The 14,968-nt window shown below is 34.1% G+C and overlaps 1 pseudogene across 1 annotated transcript; it reads right to left on the bottom strand.

The window, feature by feature from the left end:
* Positions 1–6,349: 6,349 nt before the first annotated feature.
* Positions 6,350–14,674, bottom strand: LOC149141192 (L-gulonolactone oxidase 2 pseudogene; annotated as a pseudogene). The gene is made up of 2 exons (XR_016265079.1): positions 13,729–14,674; positions 6,350–7,381 (listed from the first exon to the last, which is right to left on the bottom strand). The product of XR_016265079.1 is annotated as an L-gulonolactone oxidase 2 pseudogene (transcript).
* Between the last annotated feature and the right edge of the window lie 294 nt (positions 14,675–14,968).

Here is a 14,968-nt window from a genome sequence, read left to right as displayed (position 1 = left end):
TTGGAAGTTTGCAAGCAACATTTTTCTACTATTCTGGGACTAATATAGCTTAAAATTGCACCCGAATCTACTAAAATAGATACGAGTTGATTAGTTATTTTACCTTCCAGCTCCACCATTGTAGGTTGATATTCGTCTTGACGATCCTCCAATGTTGTGTTATTTCTAGGCATGCTCCTTGCCACTTCTCCTATAGTAGATGCTTCTTGTACATTATTAACTGGTTCAGTCCTAGTACAATGGGGACGATTCTTGTAATAGTGGGGTTCCTTGCAGCCCAAACACTGCAAGGGAGGCTTCTATCCTTGACTAAGTTCTGGTTTGTTGGATGCCTCTGTGGTTTTGGCTTTTGCTTGCCACTTGGATTTTTTCTGATTCTTTCCCCACATTCTATTTTCTTGACTTTTTTTACCACTTCGAAAATTAGAAGATCTGGAACCCTTAGAGTTTTGACATTTCTTCTGACTCTTCTTTTGGGGCTAAATTTTATGGTTGTCCCCTTTTTGTTTCACTTGCTGATAGCACATTTGAGCTTTCGAATTGCCTCATCCATCATTTTGGGATTGTCAAATTGTATTCTTTCTTTCATAAAGACTAGCAAGCTACTAAGGAAACACTGCACTTTAGCTTTTGCCTCTCGAATATATGGTACATAACGCAATAATGATGTGAATTTCGCCACGTACTCATCCATAGTTGGTTTCCCCAGTCTTAAATCATGGAATTCTTTAGCCTTTTTGCTATAAAATCGTTCAGTTAAATATTTATTCTTAAAGTGCTTTTGAAATTCATCCCAAGTTACATCCCGCTCGTCGATTCCCTGCATTGTTTTGACCTCTTCCCACCACGGGGTGGTTTTTTCTTGGAGTTGATAAATAAATAGTCTTGATTTGAGGTTACTATCATACTCATAAACCTGAAAATATTTATTCATATTAATAATCCAAGCTTTTGTAGCTTCCTTAGCCTCTCCGTCAAACATTGGGGTTTTTATTTTCCTAAATTCTCCTTGCAGTTATAATTTCCTCTTTTTCCATTTCTTTTGATCAGAAACATTACCTGACTCCTCTTCATGATGGTTCCTACCACCATCATTCCCCTGAGTTTAACTCCATTCAAGAAATTCTTCCTCCCTGTGTTGTTGTTCTCCATTAGTCGTAGTTTATGAGTCTGGGCTGGGTCTACCAGTTCGATGATTTTGTCTGTCAGAAAAATTTTCTCTTGTTCCCATATTAACCTTTCATTATCAGCACACAATCCAACCATCTCAGCTTGCATCTATTGTACAGTTTACAACAATTCATTGGTCTGATTTTGTTGTTCTTCCCCCATATGCACCCACATTCCAGAGGTTGTCTCAAGTTTCGGCATGGGGCCAAACTCTACTATTGTTATTTTACTGAAAGGGGCCTCCTCCTCCTCTCCTCATCCTAATCTGTTTACTTTTCTTCTCTCCCCTGTGCATACCAACATGATCCACTATCACTATTGTTGTCCCTTCCAGGCCACAATGTTGATAATCGTGGCTCTGATACCACTTGTAACACTCACATACACTCACAGCATACAATAACTTATTTTTTTAAATTAGCGAAGAAACATTAATCACTTTATATTGTTTGAACATTTTCCACCCAATGAAATTACCATACACATTAATTTTTTATGGGTTTAATCTATTAATGTCAATCACTTAGAAAACCATCATGACCTTATTTAATTTCGCCCACCTAGGTGTGCAACCCTGCGTACACGGTGTAATGTTTGTGCAGCGACATGGCACTTGGTTATGGAAGTCATTAAGGTCGGGTACATGTTGTTTAACGCATTTGGCATGGCCAATGTTAATTCAATTTGACACCACCACAGTTGGCTTATGGGGAAACTCTCACCAGCATTTATCGAATGGGATGACCGACAGGTGGTCTTACACCCAATGTTCGATCAGCCCCAGGCCATCAACGCTCTAGATAATTCCAACTCCTGATAGGGTAACCACCTTTGGTTCCATTCCCACTCGATATCCCTCATTTTCTCGGTCGACAAGGCGAGTCTGAGCTCTGCAACCTGAGCAATAGTGTTTAGTTTTAGTGTTGGGGTTCTGTTACAGTTCGCGTTCTACAAGTATGTTGGTATTTTCTACTAATGCCTTTAGAATTTTTATTGTTTTAATAAGTATATATACATCCTACGCCGCTTAATCTTTGAGAAGGATGTCATTTCGTTACACAAGAAAATGCCTCTAGGGTTATAGGGCAAGACTCTCAGTTTCGTTAACCTAGCATGTTCCTCTTCCAGTGCATCATTTATTTCATAATACAAACCCCCAAATGCTTTCACAACCACAAACATGTACTATGGATAAATCTTGTTAGTGAAGGTTATCACGTTTCCTTACATCGTTTCAGTGCAACTAATTGTGACTATGTTTCATGCCTTCCAGGGTTCTTACCCCGTCAATCCATTCAGAGTTACCTGGTAACTCAGGGAATTGTTCCACGGCTTCTCTAGGTTCTTCGTTGTGCTTACCATCGAATTTAGTTATTTCAGATATGAACAATAGTCGCTCTTTACTATCAACTCCTTTCTGGTTTAATTATGAACATAAGGAGTAGGGTTTGTTGCTTCCTTCACTGTAATAGAAGTAACCATGATAATTTTTAATCTAAAGTATCTTATTTTATATATATTTGAGAACAATCAGTTATATTACAAGATAGATATTGCTTCGTTTCCAAGGTGAAACACAGACTAGTATGGGCATTTACAGTTTTGAGAACTAGATGTTTAAAGATATTACTTCTCACATTCTCTGGGTAATTTTGTTTCAGAAATATACTCTGGCTAATTTTGTTTCAGGAAGAGATATTTAATTCCTGGGTTCTTCGATTTTCTTGTATATAAATTCAAAGTCTGAATGTCGTAATTACTGTGTTAAAATGGCTTAAATATTTACCAAAATTTAGACAGTTCTTGAATCATATACTCCTGAGGACTTTCTATGGAGAGATTCTGGGTTTGAATTAGATACATTTATTCTTTGTTTTAAGTTCCATCGAAGATTGATATTTTCTTAAATAATAAATAATATGCAGTCTTCCTCCTTATAAGAGAAAATGTTCGGTGTTGTGAAGTCTAATCTAGACCCACAGTTTTTCGACATAGATGGTTGTTCATTACATATCATGTTTATGTTACTTTTAGATTGATATTACAGAATTCCCATTTTCCTCTAAGATTTCATTTGCATACTAACTATCTACCTTTTTCTTGTAACACAGTGGAGAAAGAACTATTTTTTTCTTTTTTTAAAAGAACGACATTGTATTCCATTCTTTCTGTCTATATTAACTGCATTTGCTTAATGTAATATGTAGAGATAAACTTCTTCTATTTTTTTTTTTAAAGAATGACATTATATTCCATTATTTTTGTCTATATTAACTGCATTTTCCTAATGTAATATGTAGGGATAAACTTCTTCTTTCTAGCAATTATATTTACATGTTTATACATGTATCTCTTTGACCCAATCATTTAACCAAAAACAAGTTCTATTCTTTGCTAGTAAATAAGCTCATAAAATTTACATAAAAGCAAACTGTAAAACTATAATATTTATTTATCTTTTAAAGTTCTGTATATTTAGTTCTTCAGAAAGATTCTCCTCCCAACTGCAAAACATGCTATTACGTCTTGTCTTGTTTCCCCCTGAGCCTTTCCTTGGCCACCATCCTTCTTTCCTCTGAAGGAAGGTATCTTTCACCTGAGTCTCCAAATTCCCAATCCAACCCATTATTGAACCTTTCAGAATCAATTTTGAATAGGGTTCCACTGACTTTCTGTTCATATTTAGAACCAAAACTAGGTGATTCTGCCCATGTCTCGAACCATACTAGTTCTACTTTTCTTCCTATCTAACACCTTCCTCTCTCGGGTTTTCCTTTCTTTTTTTTTCTTTCCACTCAGAGTGGGGTTTTTCCTCCCCTCTCTAAGAAAAGGAGAAGGAATATCAAGACATAACTGATTTTTAACTGTCAGACCCAAAATAGAAATTAATTTCCTTATTATTATTATCATTCTTGGGTCACTCCCCATGACCTCATCATTGCACTTTCTATTATAAAGTCTTTTAAACATAATTCAGGTTACTAACTACATACGTAAAATTGAAATGATTGGGGTGTTACATATTTAGCTTCCGAGAGCAAGTTTTACCTATATACATATATTAAAATTATATAAATATACATATTAAAAATATAATATAAAATAATAATATTGATATTAAAAATTTAAAATAGAATAATGATATTTTTAGAAGAAATAGTTTTTAAACATGACTTTTAGAGTATCTAGCAGGTTGAATCCGGTGAAAATATTTGTGGCCAAATCTTAATATTTGTTTAAACAAAAACCCTAGGGCACTTTGATTATGAAGAGTTCACCTATCAAACATTTCAATGAATCCTTGCCCAAGTCTAGATAAATTAAATCATAAAATAAACTGAAAGAATTTCCAAAAAGTCCCACTTAAAGACAAATTTTTTTTAAAATAAAAACATTTTACCAACAACAAAAATATAATAAAAATAAAATATATTGGGAAACCTTAGAAACTCCATTTATTTAATTATACTATAAAACTTAGAAAACTTGCCATATAAATATTGTCATGTTATTAATATCTTTTTTTTAAGGAAAAAATTAAGACAATTACATTTTTCAAATGCCCAAAAGGATTACAACCACATGAGTAAAAAGGAAAACCAAGAAAGATGAGCTTAAAGCTCCCAAATGAACATTTCTCCAAAAACCAAAATCCACAAAACATTTATAAAAAATTGGGCAAAGCCTAGATTGCCCCAATAAATACCCCAAAAAACCCTAGAGAAATCAAACTCTAGGACAAGGCCCGAGAAAAAACTGAAAGGCCAAGCATCGCCACCAAAAACTGTGAAAGGGAAACTAAGAAATCCTGAAACCCAACAGAAGAAACTAGGGCATAGGCTGTATGCAACACATTCAGAGAAAAGTCGAGAGACATGCTAGGGTCGTAACTCATATAGGAAATAAACAAAGGAAGTTGACAAAGCGATGACGTGAACCATAAAATGTCCTCACTGAGGAAACCCATAGGTAACAAACTATCGTAGAGAGACACTCCATAATGCAAACCCATGGGGACAAAGGCATAAACATTAGGTAGATAAACGCTTCAGCAACAAAAACCACAAGCCAGATAAGCCTAGCCAAGACAGCTTATAAACCACCACATCTCGTACCAGAAACGCTGCACTGAAGTGGAAAAATAAAGAGGCCCAAAAGTAAAGATAAGTCAACAAAGAAGTCGTTGCACCTGAGCCCCCTCAACTCCCATCGAATGCAACAACATAAAAGGAGGCACTCACATCGAATACAACAACATAAAAGGAAGAACGAAACAATGACTCACACACCCTAGTCCCATCAACTCCCTTTACAAGAATAATAAATGTCTCCCTTCACAAGAATAGCAGACATAAACTACCAAGCCAGGGAACAACTCGACTGTAGCGAACTAGAGCTTTAATGGTGTTGTCCAACCAAAACAAAGAAAAAAAAGAGGGAATAAAACAACAATGATAAAAGTTTGTACAACCCTCTTCGACCCATGTTATTAATATAATAATAATAATAATAATTTTAAAGTGAATAACCTATTCATTTAATGAAACCTCGATCACCCCATCATCCAATTAATTACATCATAAATGGGAGCCACACCCAATGTCCAAATATTGAAATACTATTCCTATTCAAAATTTAAAACAACTTGATAATATTTCATCTAACCCGCCATCCGATTAATTATACCATAAAAACCCCAAACCCCCATCCAAATATTTGGATACTATTGACTTTGAAATTTTGAAACAATATAATGGGAAGGATGTTGAACGCGGTTGAAAGCTTATCTAAGAGTACAGTATTAATGAGCAGAGGTAATAATACAAATCAACTTCATGGTTTAAATCAAATGAATATTCCGATTAATTATACCAAAAAAAACCCACCATCCAAATATTGGGATACTATTACATTGAAATTTTGAAACAATATAATGGGAGGGAAGGATGTTGAAAGCTTATCCAAGATTACAGTACTAATGAGCAGAGGTGTAATAATACAAATCAACTTCATGGTTTAAATCAAATGAATATTCCGATTAATTATACCATAAATCCCAAAAACCCCACAATCCAAATATTGGGATACTACCTATTACATTGAAATTTTTTTTACAAAAATATAATGGGAAGGATGTTGAAAGCTCATCCAAGAGAACTGCGTATTAATGAGCAAAGGTGTAATAATACAAATCAACTTCATGGATTAAATCAAATGAATATTATGTGCAGCATTTCATTGGTCATGATTTATTAATGGATCATCAACTCAAGGCCGTGATGTCACTATTAGAAAGAACCAATCATAAGTTTTATTAATGGATCATCAATTCAAATTTCGTGATGCAGTAACTGGTCCTGTCTGCAGACACGAGCTCGCTTCCATATTCTTCCAGCCCTGCAGAAGTAGCCTTTATGGGGCGCACAGTGTTTATCCTCTCTGCATTTACACAGTTTCTCCAATGCACAACCGTCTTTGAAAATTTCAACTCCTTTTCCATCAATACCAATCAATCCATCTGTCCAATTATTAGAAAACAAGCCATCTGCATCCAGTTCCCGCTTCACTTTCAGAAATTTCCCCAAATTCACAGCCCTCTTGCTGGTTCCCTGAAACAGGTACCCCCCTGACTTTCCCCAGTGGAGTGTGCCCCCATACTTCTCCACCAACATTTGCTGAATCTCTTCAAAAACATCCAAATTCCATTTTGGCGTCTCCGCGTCCCGACCTCTCAAATACTCGAATTCAAACGTGATTACATCCTCAGAATGGCCCAAATATGCCTTCGACTTTTTGACAGAGCGCATGGTAATTCCCTCCACAACCTCGAGCTCGCACAAGGCCTCTGGATTCAAATCTCGTATTCTCTTGATATCAAGAATCGCCTCTCTGACCCTGCGCAAAGGAACGTAGATCTCGTCGTCATTGCCTTTCAATCCTGCCACACGACGATCCCACGAACAAATTGACTGATTTGCATCCAAAATGTTGCTGGGCGTGCATAAATTGAGATTGGGCTCTTGTTTATGAGAGTAACCCTGGCATCCTCCGGTTGCCTGCATATGGTTATTAAATCCTATTACCGGATACCCTGTGAACCCTTTCAGAATATTGTTCAAGAATCCCCCTCCTGAGGGTGCTCTGGCGTTCATGGCACTTTCACTCAGACTGCATAGCTGCTCGGAGTCGCGGGTTGAGTCAATCATTTCGACTGCGACATATACATATACAGACTGTTAAATTCCACACCATACATGAAATAATAAAAAGTAAGAAAGCGAAGCTCACTGCCATCCTTATCTCATCCGTATCTGATTGCAGATTTCATACAATACATTTACAGACTGTTAAATTCCACACAAAGGTAGCATATTATTGGTGTTTTACTCAGAATCTTTAAATTTCATTTCTGTGCAACTTTCCGAAAATGGTCGGTTAATTCAGCGGTTTAAAGTTCGGTGTGGTCTAAGGAGTTCATAATTTGGTTGGAAAAATTATTATTTTTTGAGTTGATTTCAGCAAGAATCTAGCCATTTTTCCACAATTTTAAATTGGACCATAGGAGTGAATAGTTTTTTTAAATGATGAAAGTACATTAATCAAAAACCCTGAGCCACTCAAAATCTTCAACTTAACGGTTATAATTTTTCTAATTTTCTATTTTTTTTCAAAATTTCAATCCAGTGAAAATGTGACCCCTACTTATACTCTAACAATTAAGTGCTCTAGAAATTTTTGATGGTGCTTAATCTATTTCCACCATCAAAAACATGATTTCAATACTGTATTTACAATTTTTTTTTTTTTTTTTTTACCTGAATTCCAACCACTTTTAACTACCCAGCAATTCGTCGACCTCAGTAAAATATTCCGATAAACTGTCTTCAACACTAAGGATATCGTAAAATTAATCATGTAGGGATATCGTAATTAATAATGCATTTACCATTGGCAGATTACCTTTCAATTAATAAATTATCTCTGACAGATAATTGCTGGCACCACCAAAGCACATGTTCCATTACAATGATGATGAACAGAAGTTTCACAAAGTCTCATAAATGATCTTTTAATTCATGTACCACTTTCAATCAGGGGTTAAATTTGACGCCCGTATGCCCGTTTTTAAGTTTTTTACAGGTAAAATACGTTCTGATTTCAAATATCCGCGTCAGGGTTAACTTGCTATTAATTTTTAATACCGTCAATATGACGGGCATGTTTGAAAATGGAAAGTTTTAAGTTTTTTTTAATAATTGTTATATATATTTAACATTTCAAACATTGCAACCTCCGTTACCCAGAGACTACAAATGCGTCCGCCGTCCACCAACTTTCACGAATGGAAATAAATTTTGTGGGGTCTTGATTTTATTAAGATCGTCTGATCGCTGGAACATTTACTGTAAACTTACCAAATACAAGTACCAGACTACCGCGGCCCGCGTGTCCAAGATATGGAAAGATATGGAAACAGGAAACTTAAGTAACAAGTTACAGACTCGCAAGGAAGAGTCCTTGTCCACAGGTTGCTTCCGACTGGTCTCGATCCATTGCTTGCCGCCCTCCTCTTTCATCTTTTTGGATATTTAATCGCCTATAGAAGGAGCAATCCTGCGCGTTTCTCTGCGTTCTTAGCTCCCAAAGCGGAGAAACTGTGCATCTGAAATTCCCTTTTTCTTCCTCTTGCTTTCGACCTCAAAGATTTCTGTGCTTTCGACCTCAAAGATCGACCGAGTGTGGCTGCTTTTAGCAAATAACGGAGGTTGTCTGTGGTATAGCCGGTTTAGGGTCAAGACGGCGATATCTAAAGTATATCGGACGGAATTCGGCGCTGATCCGGCTTCTTTCAGGTTAGATTTTGGCGAATCTATGACGTTTTGTTTTATTCTTTCTTCTGCGTTATTCATTTCAAAGACTAACGGCTTCCATAAAATCTCAAGATTTCTTGGACCTAGCGATGTAGCAGATTCGTAATTCATAAGATTAAAGCATTAAGTCAGCCAAAGTAGATGAGTAATTAAAGCTATCTGTATGAAGAAGCAGCAGGGGAATCGATACAGAAATCATAAAGCTGTCGTTGCGTTGTTGGTAGAGAGGGAAGCTGCCGTTGTTCGTCCAGAGGACAAAGACGGTTGCGCCTGTTCGCACAATTTCATTTAGAAATCCGCGTGCAGATCATTTTGATTGATGGAACCTGTAGTTTTCCGCACAGGTTGGAGATATAGTTGTTTTTCTCTGTATTTTTAATTTTAGAATTTGCTTTTACAAAATTAGATTCATCCTTATGTAGAGTTCCTTTTAAATCTATGGGATGACTATTTATAGTCCTTAATAATAAGGTGAAATGATTGTTTTTGTTTTGGTTTGAAATTGTGGTTATTATTAATTCTTAAATAATAAGGTGAAGCCATTGTTTTTGGGTGTCAAATTTATTTTTGAGTTTCATTATACAGTTATATTTGATGTTAATTTATTTATTAATGACTGTATATATGTATTCAGTATTTTAATCAAGAAATCCCATACTTTTATAATTAAATGGTTAATGATAAAATAAAAAATCTCCTGGAAACGAACAACCATGTTAGACTCGTTCATACAAACAATTGAAAAGATTAAAAAAGTTAAACTGCTTTTTTTAGATTTTTGACCGAAAGAAAGAATCGGACAAAATATCGCGATTCGCGGGCATGATGGTCCGGGGAAATGAGGAAATGACATGTGCCATACCAAGAACGCTAGTGCTTTTCGAAGCCGCAAGACCAAAGGCCGAGTAGTTTGAGAAATTACCTTATGCAAGCTGAGCAAATGCCAGAGTGTCTTGAAAGTATTCAATTGAAATTTGATGGTAGTGATTTAGCAGTGATTTCACTGTACGTTCACAGGGAATAACAAATTCAGCCTTTCTGTAATTTCACTTGAGTAATCTGGATTCTGCATTTAATGATTATCCATGTTAAATATGAAATATAAGGTTTTATTTTTATAAAGTTTTTCAGATTAATTATATTATAAGTTGTTGGTTAATTTGAAAGACTATTAAAATCAATATAAATTATAAAAATCTAAAATCCAGGTTATAGAATTTGTAATTTAATAAAACAATTTGTAATGTGACTAATAATTTTTTTATTATCAAAATTTAATATAAATCACAAAAATCTTAAATCAAATGTATAAATTCTATAATTTAATTGAAACAAGCTTTGGGACCTTGTTGCAGGGTTTCTTAATGTAGTGGATACTCAAGTAGAAAACGATTCCAACATTTCAGAACAAATCGGAGCAGTGGGCATGGCGAGTACAATGACTGTGACAATATACAAGAACCGCAGACTCAAAGCCACTGGTAATTTCAAGATCCTTTACTGGAGAGTAACTTTGCATTTATAAAATATCAGTTTTATTTGTTTGCTTAGAAAGCATTTGAAGGTCTAAGAGATAATATAAAGAATATAGAGAAGACTTTATTCAGAATTTTGATCTCAATTATTTCAAAAGATGTTTTAAACAGCAATGTAGACATTTTTGTGGTGGTTTGTTGGTAAACTAAATGATTTAAATTTTATTTTGTTTATTTTTTATAATATTTTTATTTTTTTATATGTATTAAATTAGAAAATATTATATATATGTCGTTCTTAAATAATTGTTATTTATTTAAGGTATTTAAATTTTTCTTTGTAAGAGGTATATTTAGGATTATCATTTTTTTTAAAATGTAAGAAGCATGGAAGTGTTGTAGATTTATTATTTTTCTATTTTTTATTAATAAGGTGAATTATATATATATTTCCCATCTATTTTATCAGTGTTTCCATTTTAAACAAAAAAATTCAGAACATTTGAACAATCTGGAAAATTTGCAGAAAAATTTGATCAGCAGGTCTCAAAACAAAGTGTAGCAATGAGACTTGAACCGAATTGTACAACAAAAAATGAAAAATTTGAACAATTATGAGTACAATTTGAAATTAGATGAAACTTGTACAAATAAATTTTAAAAGTCATATGATGGGCAGTTTAAAAATAAAAACGTCATAAAAAAATTCCTTGACGGGTAGGGTCACCCGTCAAATTTAACCCCTGCTTTCAATGTATACAAGGAATATGTTAACAGGAAAGCTGCAGGGAATACCTAAGCGAAAAACAGAAAATCTGCAGGGAAATACCTAAGCGAAAAACAAGAAAGCTGCCAGGAATACCTAAGCGAAAAACAGGAAAGCTGCAGGGAATACCTAAGCGAAAAAGTGGTAATATTACATTAGGAAAGCTGCAGGGAATACCTAAGCGAAAAAGTGGTAATATTACATTTTATTTTCTTTGTAGCACAAATGTATGTTCTAGATGAGAAACAGATTGATCAGGTTAACTGCATCAGGCTATGTCCCAGTTTTATCACCCACACTGCTCTGCTTATCCATGGCCATTCATTCTTATCTCTATTTTTGGAGATGTTTTTGGAATAATACAATTTAGGTTAGTTAAATTGTGAAATTTAGCCATCCATAAACACTATTAATGCATTGAAGAAAGCTGTAGAATAAGAGTTATAGCATTGGGCAAGGAACCTGGAACCGGGTCAGTGTAAAGTATTTGATCTGACCGTAACTAAGATACTGGGCTAAGTTATTATAAGAAATTTTTGGTTTGTTTATTTCTAAAACATTTTGGGAAGAAAGAATTTATCAGTTGTACGACATTAAGAAAATTGAAAATGAAAAACACTTTCTCTTGGATTGTTCCTCCCTTACTTACCTATCAGTTCTCATTTCCAAAACATTTACTTGACTTTCAACTTTCTTGACTTGTTCAACAAAGATAATTATAATGATATAAAAAGCTACTTTCTTTCTATTTAATTATAAAAATAAAATTTTAAAAAATCTCAACTAATTTTTTTCCTAAAATTTTATAAAACTTGAAATATAAAACTTAAAACTTAACTTCAGTACATGTTAATCATCATCATAAACTAATTCATTAAAACGGTAAAACTTAAAATTCAAAAATACCTGGGCTAAAAAGAGAATTAGGTATACGAAAAGTCTGCACCGAGATTATGGTATAATAAAGTTAAAATGTCTCTGACGAGTTAGGTATAATAAAAGTCTGCACCAGCAGGATGCAAAATCAATGTTCTGTAATGACGATGATACCATGATCAGGCAAGTAATTAATATCTTTTATTAATTTTTATGTACATAATTGTATTATTCTGTGAAATTTTGATGTAGGTTATTATATTTGGTGTATTTAAGATTAAGATTATTTTTTAAGTGAAGTTTATATTTGGTGAATTTTGGTTTAGGTTAAGTAAGATATCAAGTAATTTTGGTGGTTTAGATGTTTTTAAGTGATTTAGAAACACTAAATATTTTTTATAAACAATCTTTTTTTTAAATTTGATTTTTTAAAACTTTTTGTAAATCTAAATTAAAATAAATCTACATTAATTTTTAATTTTAATTAAATATTTATTAATATTTTAATTATTAAATTGATTATAAAATTTATTTTATTTATTATTTAATTTATTATTACATTTTAAATAAAAAAAATTATTATTAATATTGTGTTCTTTCTCGTAATCGTAATCAATATGTTTTAAAATTTTCCCTCTCTATGCAACAAAATTTTAAATTATAAATATATTTAAATAGAAAATTGTCATTTTTCATTTTAGTATATCCTAACTAAACTTTTATAAATTATTTTAAAAATCATTATAAATACACTAATTATTAAAAACGAGATAAATTAAAAAAATATATAATTTTAATAAATATAAATTTTCACAAATTTTAAATAAAATTAATTTAAAAATATATAGAAAATAAAAAAAAATAAAGTATCAAATAAGTCATGGAAAATGTCTTTATCTAAAATGTCAATTTATCTTAGCATCATATCTTCATCTAAAAAGTCAAGGAAATTGTACCTATCTAACATGCTAATAATTAAGATTATAGAGTTTATATTTTTTTTTAAAGTCATGGAAGATGTCTTTATCCAAAATGTCAATTTATCCTACATCATATATTCACATAACAAGTCATAAACTGTCCCTATCTAACCTGCTAATTAAGATTGTAGAGTTTGTAACTTTCTTTTTTAGCTTGGCCCATGGGAAAAAAAGTCATGGAAGATGTCTTTATCCAAAATGTCAATTTATCCTACATCATATATTCACATAACAAGTCATAAACTGTCCCTATCTAACCTGCTAATTAAGATTGTAGAGTTTATAACTTTCTTTTTTAGCTTGGCCCATGGGAATTCTAACTTGCCAATCAAACACAACCATAAACTACGAAAATAATAAAATCCATTTCAAAAATACAAAAAAACAATGAATTTCTTAATAAATTTATACTGTTACCAAAGAATTTATACTGTGACAACCCAGAAATAACAAATACTTTTAGTCTTTTGTTAGACTGTGAGCTCCTCACCAACCTCAATGCAAATAAAGAGATAAAATTTTTGAAACACCTGGATTTCCAAAAATGAATTGGAATGACAAAAAAAACTCAACCAAATCTAAATACTCACATATTGTTCCAATCTGCTCGGCCTCTGCGACTGTTGTGGGTTGCCCAATCTGTGACATTTTGTTCACACCGTCTCCACCAACGCTCGGAGACACGCGATCCACCTCCATGAAAAGCACCTTGCGATGTGCAGGGTACCACCATGCGTCTCCAAACTCGTGCTTTCTCACAAAATCTTCTATCACGTTCTCAAATCCATCGTCATCCACCAAACTAATCGACACAGAACGCTTGAACATGGTCTCCAACCTAAACGTCACTTGCGAAATTGCTCCCAACAAGCCAAGAGACAATATAGCACCTCTGAATTTTTCCTGCTCTTCTTCTTCTGTAATGGTTATAACCTTTGAATAACCTTGTGCAGCAGAAGCAGGGACAACAATCCTCAATCCCACAACATACTCATGAATTGCACTTCCTCTCCCCATAACTCCACTCCCATGAGCTCCAGTGCTGATGGCCCCACTTGCACTTACTCCATCCCAGTATGTCATGGCTGGCAAAGCTAAACCTTCTTCTGCAGCTGCATCGATCACATTTCTCATCATCACGCCTGCGTCCACAGAAACTGTCATGGCCATCTTATCAAACTGGATTGTGGAATCATAGTCCCTGGTGCTTATGATCACCCCTTCTTCACCATCTACACACGCCAGCTTTGGCAAGCTGTGGGAAAAACTGCTCACAACTTTTATCTTCTTTCCCCTCTTAACTGCATCTGCAACAGCATGAATGAGCTCTGTTTCTTTCTTGGGAAACACTGCACTGCCAACCTTGCAAACGCTCAAGTCGTCCCAGATTCCCTGATAATTGAAAATCTGACATCCTGAATTGGAGTCGGAATCGCATTCCACCGATGGAGGAGGCACGCAGCCCAAATTAATATCTACTGAGAACATTAAAAAGCCCATGCTCAGAATAATGAATTCCTGTCGAGATATTCCCATGATACTGAACCTCACAACAGCATGTAACACTATCTGTTTATACCGCAGTCTGTCCCGTACATACACACTACATATCTCTGTGAGTATCTCCCTCCTATATAGACTGACAGATTGATTGATTTTTCGTGACTTACATGTAAGAATATTCTTTCCCATGTCAGTAATTTACATGTAAAAATATTCTTTCCATAGTCTGTGTGTACAACTATCCGGGTCACTGGAGGTATGGGCGAGCATTAACTACTCTTCTGCTCAGCATTCAATGCTGTGTGGGGCTAGGTATGAACCGTCGAT

Source organism: Pinus tabuliformis, chromosome X (assembly GCF_031772625.1).
Source record: "Pinus tabuliformis cultivar Carrire ecotype Pingquan chromosome X, CPIR1, whole genome shotgun sequence".
Lineage (NCBI taxonomy): Eukaryota > Viridiplantae > Streptophyta > Pinopsida > Pinales > Pinaceae > Pinus > Pinus tabuliformis.
The sequence above is the reverse complement of the archived record's forward strand: the minus strand, read 5'-3'. Positions and strand labels throughout refer to the sequence as shown.